This window comes from Periplaneta americana, chromosome 6 (genome assembly GCF_040183065.1).
Source record: "Periplaneta americana isolate PAMFEO1 chromosome 6, P.americana_PAMFEO1_priV1, whole genome shotgun sequence".
In the NCBI taxonomy this organism is placed as follows: Eukaryota; Metazoa; Arthropoda; class Insecta; order Blattodea; family Blattidae; genus Periplaneta; species Periplaneta americana.
This window is the reverse complement of record NC_091122.1, coordinates 95,776,406-95,797,113: the sequence shown is the minus strand read 5'-3', so window position 1 is coordinate 95,797,113 and position 20,708 is coordinate 95,776,406. Positions and strand designations below refer to the sequence as shown.

Sequence of the window (20,708 nt, the reverse complement as noted above, 5' to 3'; positions counted from 1 at the left end):
ATAATTGATTTGAAACATTAAAGGAAAAAGAAAGTTAATTGTTGACGGCAAATATAAGTGAATTAATTGAAATAGAGATGATGATGATGATGATGATGATGATGATGATGATGATGATGTAATATTTTAAGAGAATCCTTGATAATATTTATAAGAATGGACATTACATAATCAAAAGGAATGTGAAGTTCCTTACGATAATTATTCTATGTAAATTTTGTAATAGATCCTCTGCTGCCAAATAACAAACCAATGACAGACCATTGTTTAAGAGGGACGTTGTACTTCTGAGGAAGATAAGGCAGACAAGGTTCATACATAGACTTCTTCTCAATATCAACTTCGGTGGCCTGATTTAGATTTCTTTCGAAGCAGATAGTAGGATCAAGAACAAGAGCCCGTTTTAAGCGTTCGTTAATAGCAATGTCTGCCCGTCTGAAAGAATCATCCGATGATACTAACTTCTCCATTAAGGTCTCCTTTGTAGTTATATTCGATCAAAATTCTTTAAATTCTCCGGACTATCACAACACCACCATATTTAAAGCTCGTCTAACTAATATGAGAATTAATTTGCCGAGAACAAGCTGCGAGAAAAATGCAAGGTATTTAGTTTCTGTCATAGAAAGTGTACCGCCACAAGCTTTAAATTATTTAAAACATTTTTACAGTATTCTAAAATCAAGCACTTGTTGGAACCTCTTCAATGACTCTGGTACAACAAAGAAGTATACAGTTCTCTTTCTGGTAAAAGCATCAGTATCTCAACAGTAACAAATATAAATGACACTTGAGAGGAAATTAAACGCAGAATAAATATGGGAAAAGCCTGCTATTACTGGGTCGAGAAGCTTTCTAAAAAACCTAAAAGTTAGGATTTATAAAACAGTTATATTACCGGTTGTTCTGTATGGTTGTGAAACTTGGACTCTCACTTTGAAAGAGGAACAGATATTAAGGATGTTCGAGAATAAGGTGTTTAGGAAAATATTTGAGGCTAAGAAGGATGAAGTTATAAAAGAATGGAGAAAGTTACATAACGCATAACTGCATGCATTGTATTCTTCACCTAACATAATTAGGAACATTAAATCCAGACGTTTGAGATAGCCAGAACGTGTAACACGTATGGGCGAATTCATAAATCCGTATAGAGTTTAGTTGGGAGACCTGAGAGAAAAAGGCCGAAACGTAGATGGAGGATAATATGAAAATGGATTTGAGAGAGATAGGATATGCTGTAATGCTAGGGACTGGATTAATCTTGCTCAGGATAGAGACCGATGGCGAGCTGCTTATGTTAGGAAGGCAATGAACTTCCGGGTTCTGTAACAGCCATCGTAAGTAAATAAATAAGTAAGCATCAGCATCTCTGTTCTTCCATATAAAGGGGAATAATATTATTCCTATCAAACATACTTCATTGATTCTTCTATCTGTAATCAACTAGTTTCGACATGGTAAAAACAGATGCACAGACAATGTCCAGATTGGAAGCAGCAAAGTTGAGACATATTTCGGAAGATATTATTCTGTTTCTCACAGTGGATGGTCGGATAAATGATTGAAGGATGAGACAGAATAGTGATATCGATTGAAATTGGTGATAAGGAATTGTTGTAAACTTTATAATAAATTAACAGATCTGATCATTTGCAACTGTTCCAATAAATTTTTTTCTTGCTCTCTTTTCATCTAGAAAGGTGGGTTCAACGTCGTGTTACCTAACAATACATCATACTTTTCAAGTGCATTTTAAATGTTCTTCTCTTTCAAGAAAATCGAAAAAAGAGATCGTCAAGACTATGATGTCATAGCTTCATTTCCTCTCCAGAAATGCAGGATTACAGATAATGAATAATAGTAATAATAATAATAATAATAATAATAATAATAATAATAATACGAAGACTCTTCCGACATATAGAAACCAGGTTTGAGTCCAGACCTGGATCACATGTCTCTAGCATAATGTAGAGCTGAAGTTGCGAGTTGTTTGCTCAAGAAGTTGGGACAACTCCATGCACTGGGGACTGCTCTAACGTGATGTGCAAGTTTACGACTATTATCTTGCACATGCGCCGCTGAAAGTTCGCCTCCTGTTTGTCTTCTGTTTCCTAGAACTTTCTCACTCTCCACATAATTTATTCCTACGGGACTTCCAATCTTCGCTGAGGTGACAGTAACGCGGGTATCGATACCGTGTGCAAAATTTGCATCTTAATTTTATGTGGTTATAATTTTCGTTCTTAACCGTCGTTGGTTTATGTTCATTCATTCATTCATTCATTCATTCATTCATTCATTCATTCATTCATTCATTCATTCATTCATTCATTCACTTCAAGTATCGGTACTTAATCACTTTGGTCTTACAAGGGATGCCTTCGGGTCTGAACACACGAACACAGATAAAACACGACTCACCTTACTAATTTGTGGGCGCTGAGTCTAGTGGTGATGGTCTTTCTCGTTTCAAGTCAACCGTTTAGCCTACAGCACCATCTGAACTTCAAAAATTCAATGACACTTTTAGCTTGTTTTGAATGAATTTGGAATACGGATCAAAGTATATTTAAGGGGTTAGGTACAGCTTACAGCAGACTAAATTAGGATGCAAAATTGAATTGCAAATAATTAAGTCGATGGAAATGATGTGATTTGTAATAATTGTTTTGGTAAGTGCGTAAGAATAATGTAATTTTCTAGTTAAAAATATAAAAAAATGTCTGTACGAAGCAACTAAGGAGTTCACAGCACATTTTTAGCTTCATAATATTTGCCAATTAAAGAAATGATACTTCTGAATGGTTCATTCTCTATTTGTATTATTCTTTTACCTTAAAACTAAAGAAAAAACGTATTTTAGAAACAACTTTAGATTAGTGTAACTCTGAAAATATTGAGAATAGGAACTATGTTTATATGACGTTTTTTGCTCAAAATGTCTTCAGAAATGAGTTCTGTAAAGGACGGTAAATCCTCATATATATGATTAATTACCTTAATTTACCGTACTTGATATAATGAGTTAATAAATGTATATTAGAGTTAATATATAGGTAGGATTATGTAGCGAATTGCTGTAATTGAAGAGTGTGATTTCAAAACGCGTTAAGTCCCTTTTTATGAAAGGACTGGGTTAGATTTTTTAATCCATCGATCTACGGACTGAGCGAGTTTTCAAGTGATATGCACAACAATAGAAACTTTTAGACAATGATTGGCGTTGTTTTGGAATAAAAATAAGATTAAACATAATCATATATATGTATAAATTATCAAAATGGCTAAATGGACTGAGCAAGTTTTGAGATCACACTCTTAATGGCTTATAAAAAGTGTAGTGCATTAAAAACCATCAAAATTACCAGCACTGCAAATCATCCGTCATTGATAAAGCAAGTGGTTGTATTTACTACGCTACTTCTTAAATCTGTGACCACTATATGCCCAAAAATAAAAAAAATGTAATAAGTGTTGTGCATTAAAATAACATCTACATTTCCAACATTACAAACCATCCGCCACTACTCATAATAAGCGAATGTTTGCAGTTACTATGCTACTTCTTCAATCTGCAAGATCATCAGAAAATTGTTTAGAACTTACGTTGTTCTCAACTCCCCCTCACTGTTTTCAAATGAAGAAGCCTGTTCGTAATTAAGAGGACCAGGCTTCAACATTTTTTGCGAGCTTACATATATTACATACTTATACCTAAGTAAAATGTCCGTACAATATCAAACATAAGAAGCCACATGTTTAAAAATCATGTACAAAGCTGTACTTACTTGCTAGACATTTTAAAAAGTTTCAGAATATATTTTATAAAAAAGAATTAGTAAATATCAAAATTAATGAACCTATACAAAATATGCCGGTACAGTGAACCAATCAACTTAAAATTTTAGCAATGAAATAAATAAACTCTTATTCATAAACCCGTGCAAGCGTGGCATCCTTGTCAGCAAATAAAATATAGGGCCATTCCATGTCAAATCAACACAAAAAAGTGGACTTTTCAACCCGACCACCTCAGATTTTCTTTAAATTTGGTGGGATGGTAAAGAACCTTAAGTTAATTAATTATGTGAAATTTTAGCCTCAATAATGCACAATATCCATACAGCAATTCTGTCAATACGAGAAAAAATGTAAAAATGTCGCCTACTATGTCAACAAAAATAATTCATAACTTCTCTTCTAATTGAGGTAGAATCTTAAACTTGTGCTTATTTTAAAGCTAAGGGATCATACGTTTCAATAAAAATAGGTTTGCATCAAAGTAATGAATTCTTTATTGAATGGTCACGTGAAACACATTTTAACATTGAATATCTATAAATGCGGGACATAAATTATTTCGCGAAAAATGTATGTTATAGAGGTAAGAGTATTCTCCCCTTGGTGTAAGTTTCATTTTGGAAACGTTTCAGGAATATCAGTAAAAAAATATATCAATGTATTGGTTTGTAGCACTTAAACCCATCTTACACCAACACTGCATGCGTGCGAGTTCGTACTTGTCTGATTATCTGCATCGTCGATGTGTCAGGCCGTCATGAGTGGCAGTTTATACAGTCTTAAATTTATACAAAACGTGCGATCTCTTTCAAGTGCAGTGTCCTTAGTTTTTGTAGTATGTGGTAGTTTTGTGCGATGTAATGGAGTCGCGTTTTAAGTTATAGGCCTATGGTTGCTGCAATCCCTTCGAGAAATCAGGACATTGTAACCAGAGGAAAAATTTAAGAAGTGTTATATCGTGGATGCTTAATGTATTTCCTGATTTAAAACAGGAAAAAAAGGTGTGCGCTATGTGTCGCAAAGAAATAAAAATATAATATGATGCTATTACGCAGAATCCTCAGAATGACTCTAGTAATGAAGAATACGTCGACTCTACAGCAAATGTAAGTTCATTAAATACAAGTCTTTTTGACCAAGGTGTGTTCCTTATTAAACAAAAAAGGCTACAACAAGAGAAATATAAGAGACAGAAATTTTAAAATATTGTAAAAGATAAAGTCTTCGATATTAAAGACGCCGAGGAACCAGGACCTTTCTGATTCTGAAATTTTGTCTGATTTGCAGGAAAATTTTCAAAATTCAGGTAAACGTGAGAAAATCACCATTTTAACACTACTACCTAAACGCTGGAGCGTAAATAATATAAAAAAAAGAGTTTCTTTCAGCTTTCGAATACATAATTCGGAAAGCCAAAGTCCTGGCAAAGGGAAAGGGAATTTTGTGTTCACCAAATCCGAAACCTGGAAAACCCTTGCTCGCGGCTGTTGCCGGTAAAGTTAAAGAATTCTGTTGTTCTGACGAGATAAGCAGAATGATACCTGGTAAGAAATATCTTTTGTGATTAAAGAATCAGGGAGTAAATCACATGAGCAGAAATGAATTATATGCAGTGTTTACAAATTCTAACCCTGAAATGAAGGTAATATTCTCCAAATTTTCAGCTCTTAGACCAAGAAATTGTATTCTAGCTGGAGTTAGTGGAACTATACTGTCTGTGTTTGTGTCCTTATCAGAATGTAAAACTTATGCCGGAAGCAATTTATTAAAGTTTCAGGTCTACGTGGATTTCTAGAAATTTTTTTCTTTATAGCTTCCAACTTAACAACATTTCTTGGCTACTATGGTGTGCAATTCTCCTCATATAAATTGCTTGTTCAGGAAATGTACAGAATGTCCTGAACCATTCAAAATAAGAGAGGGTTTAGAGAAATGTTTCGAATAAAACTTCAGTGAATCAGTGACCTACAAGCAGTGGATGACGACTGACCGATCAACGCTTGAGACCATAATGAAACCCACAGACAAATTTTTCGACTATCTCTTGGAGAAACTTGGTGATTTACTGACTCACTCATTTATATCATCTGAACAAAGTAAGTTTCTACGTGATATGAAATCATTTCTACAGCCATGTGTTATGCGACTTCGCTGAAAACTATTATTTCGTAATCCAAGATGAAATTCGGTCATATCACAGGACTAATGTGCAGACAACCATTCATACTTTCGTAATATATTATAACGAATCGTCATCCGATACAGTCTCTATTAAAAATCTGGTAATAATTTCATACTGCCCGAAATATGACACTACAGCTCTACATCTGTTTCAAAAATATCTAGATTAGATTAGATTAGATTTATTTATTTAACCTGGTAGAGATAAGGCCGTCAGGCCTTCTCTGCCCCTCTACCAGGGGCATTGGAGTCATTAAAACAAACATCTGTAATTCACCACAAAAATTATGTATTTCTCCGATGAATTCTCTGCCCAGTATAAAAATAGGAAAAAAAAAATTCCTGAACCTCACATTACATGAAGAAGATTTTGGATTCCAACAGAATTGCATTATTTTTGCATATCGCATGGCAAAAGAGCATGCGACGTTGTAGGTGGGACACTTAAAAGGTTTGCGGCTTGTGCTAGTATGCAGAGACCATCCGAAAAACAAATAACTACACCTAGGGACTTGTACGACTGGACAAGGGATCATCTCCCAAACATTAATACTGTTTATGTGACTGAAAAAAGCTATACTGAAGAGGAAAAAATGCTTGCTCTTCGATTTGCAAAATCCACCGCAGTGCCTGGAACACAAGTTTCATACAGTCCTGCTGTTTAGGATGGGTATTATACTTGCTAAGCAGTTTTAAAATGCAGCTGAAACAACGCAGCATCCTGTTTGGAAAGATGATCAGGCTATTACATCTCAGCAATGAAAGGTAAGCATTTCTTACAGAACTTCAGGTTTAACAAAATCCATGTGACAATAATTTATTTCAGATAATAACTTAAAAAATTCGAATTATGTACTACATGTTAAATTACACAGCGACATTCAAGAATATGATCAAATACAATTAAATACAACGAATGTGTGGGACATAATTATCGCGACTTATACGATTAGCTTACGCTTGCAGTGACAATAATTTTTATCTTTGTAGCCTATGATGATTCCAAGTTGAAACTTATCAGTTCATTATATCACTAATTGAGGCTTACTATATATTTTTTTTTCTTAAAATAGAACCCTCGCATTTTTAAATATGAATATATGAAAATTGTTTCACCGTGTTTTTTTAGTGTAATTGAATACGTGCAGAAAACAATATAAGCAATAAAAACTATCACATATTAAGAATGTCTCACCCAATTTTTGTAAATTTATCTGGAGACGTTATTGAGATATATAATTTTAATTCAAGCGGCGTGCTTACAAAAATATGATTTTTCTTCATGTTTGAAACGCCACTGACAGAAAACGAAAAGGACAGGACATATGAAACTCGGCAGTTTTAGTTAGCGCGACAGGTAAAACAAACCCTCAAATTTTGAAAGGAATCTGAGTCGGTCGGGTTGAACGCCTTGTTGATTTGATATGGAATGACCCTATTTGTTTTCCTATAAGTTTAATTTTCGAAATTAATAATTAACGCTGTCTTTCAGTTTTGCTAGATAAAACATCCACTGTGTTACTTTCATAATGAAGCAATACTTTTGTGTAGAAAAATGTACGAAGTCTGAAATGAGTTTTGTGGGAGAGGAAAACATTTCAAATAACAACTCATATTAGAATGTCTTAAGCAAGATGCAATATTGTAACAAAAATTATCTTCGAAAGGCAAAGTGAAGACAAACAGGACATGCACTGCACCATGTCAGTCTTTAGAGAAAATTAAGAGGCTTTTCTATTTATATAAATTCCGACTCTCACACATTTTTCTCAGTAACATAGATTATAATTAAGGATAGGATATTGCAACACTATTACTTACTAATGGTGATTCCAATGCCATGACAGTTCAACATTATTATGTGAGTGAGTAGTTAGAAGTTTGGCTGAAGGGAATAGAATCTGGAATTGAATTCATCTATTACACAGGGTGTAAGGGGTATAAGTGCCATTATTTTAACTGATGATTGTTCATGTCATCGGGAAGAAAAAATGTCCTCACAATTTTTTTATAATTGCAATATTTAACTAATTATTGTTGTTTACAATATTAGGTGTTTGGTAACGTTGCTGGATGGGGAGGAGGGGGTTTAAAAGTACACGGTACAGCTCAAGCGGATACAGACATACCGGTACAAAACAGATGCTCTGTTCTAATGCAGGGGCGGACCGTTGTTTACATAAAACGAACAGCAAATACAAACTTTCAATATCATTAATAGAACTTTATGGTAAGTTTCCATTTCATTTAACAATATTGCCAATATTGATACATTTTTTATAGTACGTCTAAAAAATATACAATAATGGTTTACTGCACAAAATTACACGAACTTTTTTTAATGCAACATTTTTATCTCTTCCCCTTCCATAAAGCAGTACTATTTTTAAAGAAATTTTTGTTTGTGTGATTTTCGAAACGAGGTAAGAGACTCAAAGTTTCTAATAGTCGTTGAGAAGCCGTTGAAAAAGTTCGCCGATTAGGCAACCTTCATTCCGGAAAACATTAACGCTACATCTTCTTGCCTCACTTTAATTACAACGACTTTCTCCATAAATTAATAACATATGATATTCCTAAACTGTGAATGACACTGTAAGTTGTTTATCGAATACCTGGTACCGAATTGTCATCCGCCCGGCAGTAGACCTATGGACAGGGAGCTTGAACTCTGACATGTACGTACGTCTGTGCAGAGTACTGCCTGCTGAACACGTTGTCACGTCTCTCATGCCAGAATATTAACAAATTTAAGCATGCAATTTTATTTAATTTCACGAAAACATAGTAGAACACACAAATTTAATATGTATTTAAACTAATATTAACTCTTCGCTAGTATAGGCCTACCTACTGATGCAATTGTTTTCGTAATTTTACTGAAGATATAAGCAGTATAACGAGAATAAAATAAGAGAAGAAGTGTTTTTTTCTGGGAAAACTATCAAGTTTTGACTCTATGTTGTATGAACATTTTTGTATCTTGTAGACCGTCCCCGACGACTGTGAAAAGAACGGCACTTATACCCCTTACACTCTGTATATGCTTTTTTATTTGTATTTCAGAGTGTGAGGCAATTTCTTTTTTTTCTTCTTCTTCTTCTTCTTTTAAAGATTTCAGATAGCTTAATAAATTATATATTGTATAAAATTAAAGAACATTCTGAACTCAACTGGTACTGTATATTTCATTTTTCTTGGTATGATAATGATGATGATTATAATAATGATAATAATAATAAAATAATAATAATAATAATAATAATAAATTCATTCGATTCCTAGATACGAATCATTTTACCTCAGAAAAGCGGATGTGAAAATACAAACTTAAAATTATGTTTTAGTTCAACTAAGTCAAATTATTGTGATAATCTTGAAATGTTTTCAGAATTACCTCAAAGATCTGTACATTCATTCGTGTCTGTTTAAAGAATAATTATATGTGGAATTGAACCAGCGTCCTCTAATCCATAAGGCACAATGATAGTCATTGAAGAAAGCAATTGAATGAAGACTGCTTATTAAGAAGCACATATCATCCGAATGTATTTACAGTGTTGCAACATCGTCCGACATTTCAATCCTTTATTCTGTGAAAAGTATGCAAGATTGGATAATTATGGAAATAGAAGAGTGCCTTTAACCAAGGAATCGCATGGTGCAGTGCGTGTCTACCAGTTTTCTTCGCGCTAGTGTATTAATATCAATTCGGGATCGAATTCATAACATAGATCCATTAAAACCTAACAAGAACGTTGTCTTAACCATTTTAACGTTCTAATTTCCTTAAGTGAACAGTTTTACCGCTTTCCTTGACAAACGACATTGGATATTTCACCAACAAAGTTCTACAATAGTTGTATTCTGCTGGCGTAGACAATTCCTAAGTTCTGCTTTCATGCACTGAAATAGCTTCGCAGTACAGTAGTTTCGACTTTTCTTGTCCTAAAAACCTTCCATCCTAAACTTATCCGCGTCACCTGTCTAGTCTATGCTCTATATACAATACCTGAAACCATCAGCAATAAGTTCTCTAAAATCAACAGTCTTGCTTTGAACATAAAAGAAAACTTATACAAAGCGCCATCCAGGAAAGCACAAGTTCACAAAAGACTTCTTACACTCTCTCTTCCACCACAACAAATGGTGCGCTGAAGCACCTGGATTGAAGTAACTGTTTGCCGCGATGAATAGCTACAATAACTTTATTTTGGATGGAGTTGTGGAAGACAGTACAGCTAGCGTTGGTTTGAAAAAAGGACTTCATAAAAATACTAATTTGAAAATTGATGCTTTGTATATAATATATACAATATCAAATCTCATTTTCTCTCTGTAACCACAAACTAGAAGTAAAAGGTGAGTCATATTTGAGTATACTCTGAAAATTGGTTTAGTGTTTGCTTGGCAGTCTGTTTTATTTGCGTTTCTTTTCAATTTGCTTTAACGTCTGTCAAACTGTAGTTACGTTACGCATTAAACATAACTGTTAAACAGATACAAATAAGTAGTATTTCAATGGAAAATGGTTTCCTTCCTATTCATCAGAATCAACGTTTTAGGTTCTAAACTGGGAAATAGACTCTATTGGTACCTAAAAGAGGTGTGTCAATCAATTAAATAGAATATATAAATATATATACACAAGTATATATGAGTTAAAGGAAGTTAGAGTTGTTCATTTTCCTAAATGATTAAGTTTAACTGATAGAAATTCATGGCTTAATTTAAAATACACATTTTCTTTTAAAAATTTACTGTAACAGTTAATAGTGCTAATTTTATTCTAAACCTTTATTATCTCATTTTGGGCATATTTTTTCAAGAAACCTGTTTCTGGTCCCAAATTTACTTTTTGGAACTCGCAACTTCGAGTTCAAGTCATTAGAAATGAAGACTTTTTTAATGAAACACCTTATATAATTTTTAAGTAAAACTTCTCCAGTAGGGCACGAGTGGAACGCTGAGGAACAAACTTCTGCGACGGACGGACGTTTCAAGAATAATTTGGTGTTGTTTCTACAGAATTGTATACAATGCTATGTTATGACGTAAATAAAGTAGTTGCTGTTTGCGGTTTTACACAAATTAATGCATACATTAATGGGAGTGGACCTTCGCCAGGCATCGCATCTTCTGTGTAATGTTGCGACGTTACTCAGTAGAAACCAGTGAATAAAATTACATTGTTGAGAAGCTTTTTGTCGAAATCAGAGTTTTAAAGAATGGGAGCGTCGCGTGCAAATGAACTGCAGATAATTGAGCCAAAAACGAAAAAAGTAGACTGGAACGAGTGCGAGAATGAAGGGCAAAAATAAAGGCATTTTATAACCTATCTCCTGCAGTTAAGCGACAAAGTGTCAACAATCTAGTGAATGTTTCTACACCGCCAACAACCAACAAACAATTAACCAGTGCGATGCATGATCCAACTGATATCAGTGACTTTGAATTAAATTGTACTTCACCATAACGAAGATTAAATGAAACAACATTTCTCATGAAATATTTTGAAAGGAATTTATGGTTTTGTGTGCTACATTTTTGATACACTGTGGTTGAAAATAATTTCATTTTTAAATTCTGAAGAGCACTGAGTATAAAAGTATTAAATTTAACCTTAACTTATCTCCTTTCATTGTACCAATATTTTAAGAGATTACTACATTTACAAATTAAATTTTACGTCTGCCGTGTGTAGAGGTTACACAATAATTTCTTCTTTTTTGATTGATTTATTGATTGACTGATTGATTGATGTGAACCCAAATAATCTCTGAAGTGCAAGGGCCTCCTACTAGTGCAGGAATGGCTCATGTTTTCTCATATGATAAGCCAGACCATAACAGAACTTAAATCTACTTCTGCTCTCACATAACACATTCTTAAACTTTAAACCATTGTCAGACCTTTGGATTCACTAACAATTTCTGAATATAAACCTTATACATGTAGGCCTATAATTTTCAGTCTTTTGGTTTCCCTAACACGACCTGTACCTACATCTGTGAGCTGCTAAACTTTCCTTCGTTCGTTATTCATTTCTCCAGCAATATCTAAACCATAAACTTTTGCATCAAATTCTTTTTTCTATTGTCAGACTTTTGTTTTCACTAGCACCGCTTAAAACTGAACACCGTCTACATCTACAATTGAACTGTCATTAGCAACAATGATCCAAGCGCCAAAAACCCGTTTCGAGATATTGGCCATTGAAATAAATCTGTTTTTATATAAAACGTTTTATGCAAGAAGAATTATAACATTCATATTATTACAAAAATTAGCATAAATAATACCAAAAATGGCTAATCGATTTTTAATAAGAGACCAGCAGTTGAATTAATATTTCAAAGCAAAATAAATTAATTTTATGCAATAAATGAATTTTTGCTTATAAATAGCAGCAAAATTTAGATATCGCATTCTTGATTTTTTCCGAGTTAAATTAGCCTGCCATCAACAGATTTGTGCAATTTTTTTTTAAATTATCGGTTGGTCTATTATTGCGTAACTCCGTCCAATTGTTCTATTGTCTGTATTTTTGTTTCACTTGAGCTCCGAAACAAAACCCATTAAGTCCACAAATCATAAATTTTCAGGAAAGACGAAAAACGTCTACAGCTTGAACTTTTGCATAAAAAAATTAAAAGAAACCACTATTGTAAAAAGGACTCTTTCTTGATAACAAAATGACTAGCGCTGAAAATCAGTTGCATCTAAATTAGGAATAATGGCAACTTAAAAATTTTTTCGGCTGGACTTAACTTGTTTTGTTCCATACAGGTGGACAAAACCGTTTTAGAAACGAATGCTAACGAAATACAAGTGTGTACTTTAGGAAATCAAGTTTACTAAATCAAAATTAACTCGTACCAGTACATATGACGTGATTGTTAATGAATTAATGGTCGAAAATTTATGACTATTATGCTTTAGTCATGTTCACAAGCAAATCAAAACATAAAATAAAGTGCTATATCATTCCAAAACCTTCTCCCTTATCAAGACAATCACATCTTTCATTTTCCTCTTCATTCCGTGTCATTTTTCTTATAATCAACAATGTTTGCTTAAAACTGTAGTTTTGGCATGTTCCTCCACTCATCTCCAGCTCATTGTTTCAACAAACAGTCCACATCAGCCTTCTTTGCAGTTTTCACATTACCTGGGCAAACTGGCATGTTCAAGGGTTGAGTTACATCTTCCACATGACAACCTCTCTTTAACAGCGATTTCGAACGTCTATGATGATCAAGTCTATATGACACATTCATTGCTACATTTACATTCGTTTTACCTGCCTTTATTTTCTTCATCAAAAGTATCGTTTTCATAGTACTGATCCCTTCCTGCTTATGAAATTTGGAGGTAAATGCATTGAAATCTTGAACTTTCTAATCTATCCCCAGAACGGAAACTTTGTCCACATTACGACAGAGTGCCTTCGCAATGCTTTTTCCATTATGTCAAACGCCCTACCTGTCGGGAGGATATGAATGGCCTCGACCAGGAAAAATCATACATATGTCTTTCACAGATTTCGGTGATTTTTGCAGAAGCCACCACTAGAGAGCATGTACAGTACAAGAATAGAATTTCGATTTTGACCTCCACACCTGTCTGGAACTAGCCTTTTAATGAAGACAGCTTCATCAAAATTCTGTCTGCTAAGAAAATTTGTAACTGAAGCTACTTCTTTTACTCCTCGGCTTGCCTGATTTTCAGTTCAGCAATAAAAGTTAGGGGATTTGTTCTCAACGTCTGTAATACAGAGTACGTAGAATCTAATCTAACCTAACATAAAAGCCTCACTTATTGGTAGTTTCCGCCACGGCTGAACCTGTTGGAAATCGAAACAAAGTGTGTCAACATTTTGTAGAATTTCTTTGCTCTGATTTTGTGGACGATGAGTGCAGCACGAGTTTCTTCCTTTTTCTTACCGCTGACAGAGGATTACACTTCATGATGCGTTCTTGCACAATATCTACATGTCTGTAGCAGGTGTACCAAACCCCAAGTTGAATTCAGTGAAAAAGATGTTGTAAAAGAACCACCATTTTACTTTCAAAGAGTCTGACACTGGAATTATAAATTTTGTGTAGTTTGCTTATACTGAGATTTGAAAGAAAGTACAATCTCATACTTTTTCCGAGAGAGTAGTGGCTTTCGCATGCTTTCAAGTTTGATATAAATGCAATAACAGATCGTCTCTTTTTTGAGACCGCTTTGACCTACGATCCTCACCCCACCTTTCCTTGGTGGGCTTTCCAGCCAGTGTGTTGGATGCTATAATTTTCAGCCGACATTGACCGATACCGACGAGAGCACGAAAGAATGAACATATTGGAATCTCCTCATTATTGGCACCTCTTACCTATAATAATAATAATAATAATAATAATAATAATAATAATAATAATAATAATAATAATAATAATAGAAAAAAATAATAAAATTTTTTTATCTGATTATAGTCGCTCTAACAACTTGGTTATATCGCGACATAACCAAGTGTAACATTGAATTGAGTATCTATAGGGCAATATATTTGATCTGCTGTAGATTTTAGAAACTTAAAATCCACCACTGGGCCGGGTTTGACCACGCAACCTTTGAGTTCATTGGCGAGTATGCTACCAATGTGCTACCCAGGTCGGAAATAATATTTTTGAGACGCTTACAAATGCATAAATTATTATGTACGCTATCATGAACATGATGACTACATTCAAAAACCCTCTTACCATATATTTTACAACAAGACTGTTCAATTTTCCGAAATCGTGTTTTCGTTGACGTCGCCTCTTTGTGGATTAAACAGACATCAATGAAGCAAGAACCTGTCTTATTCCACTTTGTTGCAATGTGCATAAACCCTTTTTCCTGGCTTTATAAAACTATATACGGGGATCGAACAGCATTTGAAGCGCCCTTCCTTGTGACTACTGGGAGGTTTAAATTCCATGAGACCGTGATCCTTATCATTATAATATCTAGAATAAAATTCTGGAGTCGTATATCCATGACATTTTTACGAACAATTTAACTCAGAACTACATTATTTTCATTTAATTTACAATGGAGATTTAATATTAAATATTGTACCTGGCTTCATATTCTGTTTTTCACATTGTCTCTGTCATTAATTTCCTCTTTCTGGACCCTAGAGATCCTTCTAAGACAGACACACTTCCCTCCATGCCACATAATACTAGAGCACTACTGCGAGTCTGACTTATTTTCTACGAATACAATTTTATTCTCCTGCTTAAATTATTGAAAATGTGTGATTTTATACACCAACAATGATGCCATTACAGTAACAATGATATGCCTGCAGCAGCAGATGCAGCTGCAACGATGAACTAATAAAATTATTAATATTACGTGGCTGCAGAATAAACAGAACGGGGTTTGTTCCGACTGGAGCGGTGGACTGAATGGATTATGAAACAAACACTCGATTTCGACCGCATTTTTAACAGGGATGCAACGGAGTTAGAACCGAATAGAGACTGTAGATCGATGCAGGACATTTCGTAGAGTAAGAATCCGTTTCAAACTCAATTTTGATCGGAGGTGGACTTAACGGGTTTTGTTTCGGTGCTCCTCACTTACACTTAAAATACAGACCTACACATCTACATTTTCAGTCCTATGGTTTCACTACCACTGTCTCTCACTTACTTTGTAGCAGTCTTCTATTTAACTCTTTCTATCTTGTTCTGTCTCGTGCAGACCTTATCTACGTATTTCCACAGACGGTCTTGAAGAGATAGCCACGTTTAGTTTTGTAGGCTACTTAACCACAGTTCGTCAAACAATTGAAACAAATATAAAGGAATCAGAACTGTAGGCATTTAGACGGCTGGGCAGAATTTAAAATATACTCAAATGAAGACAAACTATGGTACAATATCAGAATACTGTACATTTCATCCCATGTTATACTGAATTTACTTCCGTCGCCAAATTAGCATATTGCTCTCCCTATTCCTTTTCAAAATACAACAATTATGTTACGAAAGGAAATTAAATAATGGGGCAGGATATTAAGAAATGCCGGATAATCGAGACTCTACTACATGCCAAAATAGAAATTTAATCGATAATTCTTCGTCCTCACTTTATCTACGTAGTCATATTAAGGGACTCCTGGCGTGTATGCAACTATAGCTAAAGTAGAACGTTACCGTACGTCTAAAATACTTTTAAAAAATTCGCACATTAGCTCAATTCCAGATAACTTCCATTTGTATCCTACACCGATTTCGTTACGATAATATTCCAGTGCCTGTTTGCACACTACAAATTAACGGAGTTGAAAGATTCAGTAACAGAACAATAAGAAGAAGAAATCTTTCACTTGAAAAACATGAGAGTAGAAGAAAAGGAAACAAGTCGCCTCATTTCTCAGAGGTTATGGGGGCTAACATTAACAACAATTACCGATATAAATTCTATACTAAAAGTATTTTCGAGAGAACACTGTCATTTTTACTCTTCTACTATTCGGTTATTGGAAATGTGGCGAAAATAAATTTTCAATAGATTTTTCTTTTTTCTCTTATCCATAACAACGAACATCAAATATAATTTTATTGCCACTGAAGTTTGAACAGAAGTACAAAATAATTACAACGTTCCGCATATATAGACTATTCAGATAACTATTCCTCTATCCTACACCTATTTAGCTAAAATATCCTGGTATCTGCTGCACATGACACATTAACTAGTTGGAGTCAGTAACAGAAAAGCAACAAAAGCAAGAAATCTTGTAGGTGATGTACATTGATCTAACAATCTTAACAGACAAACAATTCGTGTTACTTTTCAAAGTTATTTAGGCACTAACTTCAGCTTTACAAATGTTTGTGAGTACTCACCGTTACTTCTCACTCTGTTATTCCTTGGTAGCTGAAACTGCTTTTAATGATGTTACTGGTAGAAACCTGCAACATAAAGACGTTCTTATTAATTCACTTTACTTACGTTTTCGTTTATGTGTTTCATAACTTACAAATGTTACATTTAAGTTTTATTCATTATAAATGTTTTATACAAGTTAATCTGGCTTATTCTTTATTTATATTTGACGATAGTTGGAATGTGAATCGAAGATTGTGCCATGAGCTACTACGTTATTTACATCTATCAGTAGACTACAATCTCCATAGCAAGCTAATATCTTAATGGAGTTATAAGCAAGACCTACTGTACGATAAATGATTGAAGAAATTTTAATTTTATCCTTTAGATATGCAGAAATTTGATTCGAACAAATGTAACTTTTGGTTCTGCAAAGAATTTTACACCGTTACATTATTTCGAATCAAATTTCTGCACAATTAAAGGACAAAACAAAAATTATTTCAATCATCTACAGTGCTATTATAACACACTGCTCTTAAATTGACTGAGCATATTGAGAATTCAATCAATAGGTTTTACAAAAAAAAAAAAAAAACGCTACGAGATATTTAAGATAAAACAGTTTTATCTCAAAAAGAAAGTAAAAAGAACAAAATTGTATTAAACGTTTTTGTTAGAAATATCTCAAAGAACAACCCTTTAATTAATATTATACTACTACTACTGCTGCTGCTGCTCCTGCTCCTGCTACCACTACCACTACCACCACCACCACCACCACCACCACCACCACCACCACCACCACCACCACCACCACCACCACCACCACCACCACCACCACCACTACTACTACTATACATTGTAATTTATTATTAATTGTCATTATTGAGTGTAATTAGTTACCACTGCCACTGTGTATTTACCCATTTGCAGTGTAAATAAATACATACAAATTAAAATAATCAATGAAAGGACGCCATTTGGTTTTAAAATTAATAATTTTTGTTCAATCTTATCTAGAATTTCCTCCTTGGTTTCTTTAATGTGTTTACTTTTGTTCTGTAATATTATAAATGCAACTGTTACAAAATATTATAACTGTTCCGTTCAACTGGAGTGTAAACACCGACATTTTTTTTTAGTGCTGCTTATACTTTATATTTATATTCTTATAGACAACAATGTGTGTTAAAATTTTATTTGTTTTTATAGATTTATTAAATTATTATTATTGAAATATTTTATTGTAAATTTTTATTGAATCAGATAGTCTGTATACCTTCTAGGTTCACTAATCAGGTAATAGTGCATAAGGCAGTTTAACATTTCCATAGCGCATTCTGTAAACACATCGATCGAAGACAGTTGTCAGTGTATAATACCCTTCAAACGATCGATACGACCGGTCGGCCGTGATGCTTCATTGGGTGTTTCGCTTTCTGCGGAGTCAGGATACGCGGCAGCCAGCCTGCTGCGTATAGTACGGAGCGAGCGACCGATCGCGCGTATACAGAGTGAATCTTCTCATCCTGCGGATTGGTAACTAGGCAAACCTGCATTTTACAGACGATACTAAATGCAGGTGCTCACATCACATTCACCAGCCCGTCCGATAAGTATGCTCTATTGACCTATACGACGCAGTGGAAGTGTTTACGGTATAGTTTGTGAAACGTCGGTACTGCATAACTTCTCAATCCGCAGGATGAGAAGATTGACCCGGTATATCATGACTTTCAGTCGCTCGTTCTTAATGAAATGCTGAGCTCTAGTTACAATTTCCTACCAAATTATAAAAAAAAAGAATTCAAAACAAAAAATATAAATTCATTAGATAACGTCATTCTATGGTAACTTGGTAACCGACGTTACCCTTGTTATTATTATTATTATTATTATTATTATTATTATTATTATTATTATTATTATTATTACTACTACTACTATTATTATTTTTTTCGTAATATAGTGTTCTGGGCAGGGGGATTTCTCATAATCCGCACGAATCACACACCCAGGCACGAAGTTTTCAAAAAAAAAAAAAAAAAAAATGAAAACAGTTCTAATACTATCCACCGTTTATGTAACATTTCTTGTACTATGAAGTTAACGCCGTACTAGCTACTCAGTTTCATACGCAGCAAGGGAAATCAAGCGCTAACAATTGCATTGCTCCACTCAGAGCATCCAGTCAAAATTATGTTACACAGTTATTTTATAAAGTAACTTGTACTTCAAGTAGGGTAATCGAATGGTGAATAAATGTTATTTCACAGTATGTAATGTGTAATACTTATTTCTACTACATTCTCTTTCAGAACATACATTTGGGCAAAATTTCATAACCCATTTTTACAACAATAACCCTGATACTATAAAACAATACAATTTTCCTGGTTCTCTGAAAATTGTTATATCGAGTATGGACTTTATAGCAATCCCATTTGATACAATTACATCGTGTAATAAAGTAGTAAATTGAGAAACATGTTAAATTTACTCGTATATGAACGTCAAAATGGATATAAAATGCATGTGGAATGTACTTGTTGCTAGTATTCCTGGAGTACCATACTAATGGCCGTGTGTACCATTCTCGATCATCTAGCCTGTTTATCAGCAATCACGGAAACATGGTTAACTCTTGGCAATGATCAAGTTACAGATGCGGTGCACCAACATTTTCCCTCGATTAACTCAGTACCATCAGCTGACGGTATGCTCACTTGAATAAGAATTACCTGAGCGCTAGGTTTCCGAGTATTAAAACAATGAACGAACGCACTCTGTCAATTATTGCTTCCGTTTTGTTTGTCGGACTGTTTATTTCAAATAACAAATTGCAATAATCATGGAAGAAAAAAAGAAAATAGCACCGAACTTCTCGCAGTTCGAAGTGGGAATTCTTTTAGAACTTGTCAGAAATTCTGCATCTATATTAGAGAAAAAGGTACTGACGTAAGTTCTCTAAGAGAATAGCAGGATACCTAGTTTGATTTAACTTTACAGCTGAGTTATACGTGTTTATATAATTCCACATAATTTGTTATATAATTTATACAATGATTATTTCATAACATTGATAATAATTTATAATTCTGTCCCAAAACGACATGTAATAGTTTAAAATGGCAAATCTATAGCTCATAAGTACACAGTGGATGTGGGATGACTTATCGTTGAATGTAGGAGCACATTTACTATATGTTAATTTTTTTTCGTTCAGGCCATTGGCTCAACAGGTTTTAAACGTAAACAGACGACGTCATCATACTACTGTATTTCTGTACAGTCAGAAGGAAAAGAAAAATAACGTACTGTAGTACATACCTTGCAAGTTCAGTCCTCGTCATCATTGATGCAATTACTAGCGTTGCAGTAAACGGCGATATATTCTCTTAAGTTGCCAAAGCTGAATCGTCTTCGCCTATCGCTTAAACAGTTTTCGTATCGAAAGAATTTCTGAAGAAAAACTCTAAAATGGGGATCACTCGATTTCTTTAGAGGAATATTTGCACTGAGCATCATGTTGCACGTGTCGTTTAGACCCGCACAACTAAATGGTGATGATGATGATGATGATGGTTTCTCAGATTTCATTGCAACGCATTTCCTGTATGATGTACTGTTGCAATGTTTCTCTATAGCAGCTATGGGGACTATAAGCAAAGTAGGGAAGGAACGTTCCTACCCACCCCACATTCGTTTGATTGACAGGCGAGGGGTAAAGCAGTTGTTTTGCTAAGTCAAATGCAGTGGTGGATTCGACACACTTTGCGCATCAGTAATTCCTCCGCTCTTATTTCTTGTTTCAAAATCTTTACAGTATTTTGTTTATA

General features: G+C 34.2%; 1 protein-coding gene across 1 annotated transcript in view; it reads right to left on the bottom strand.

Annotated features, from left to right (window-relative positions):
• Positions 1 to 20,708, bottom strand: part of LOC138701512 (calcitonin gene-related peptide type 1 receptor-like) — a 1,012,748-nt gene that overhangs the window by 618,330 nt on the left and 373,710 nt on the right. The window contains exon 2 of the mRNA XM_069828480.1: positions 16,884 to 16,949. The gene's annotated coding sequence lies outside the window, so the exon portion shown is untranslated. The remainder of the gene's footprint in view (positions 1 to 16,883; positions 16,950 to 20,708) is intronic.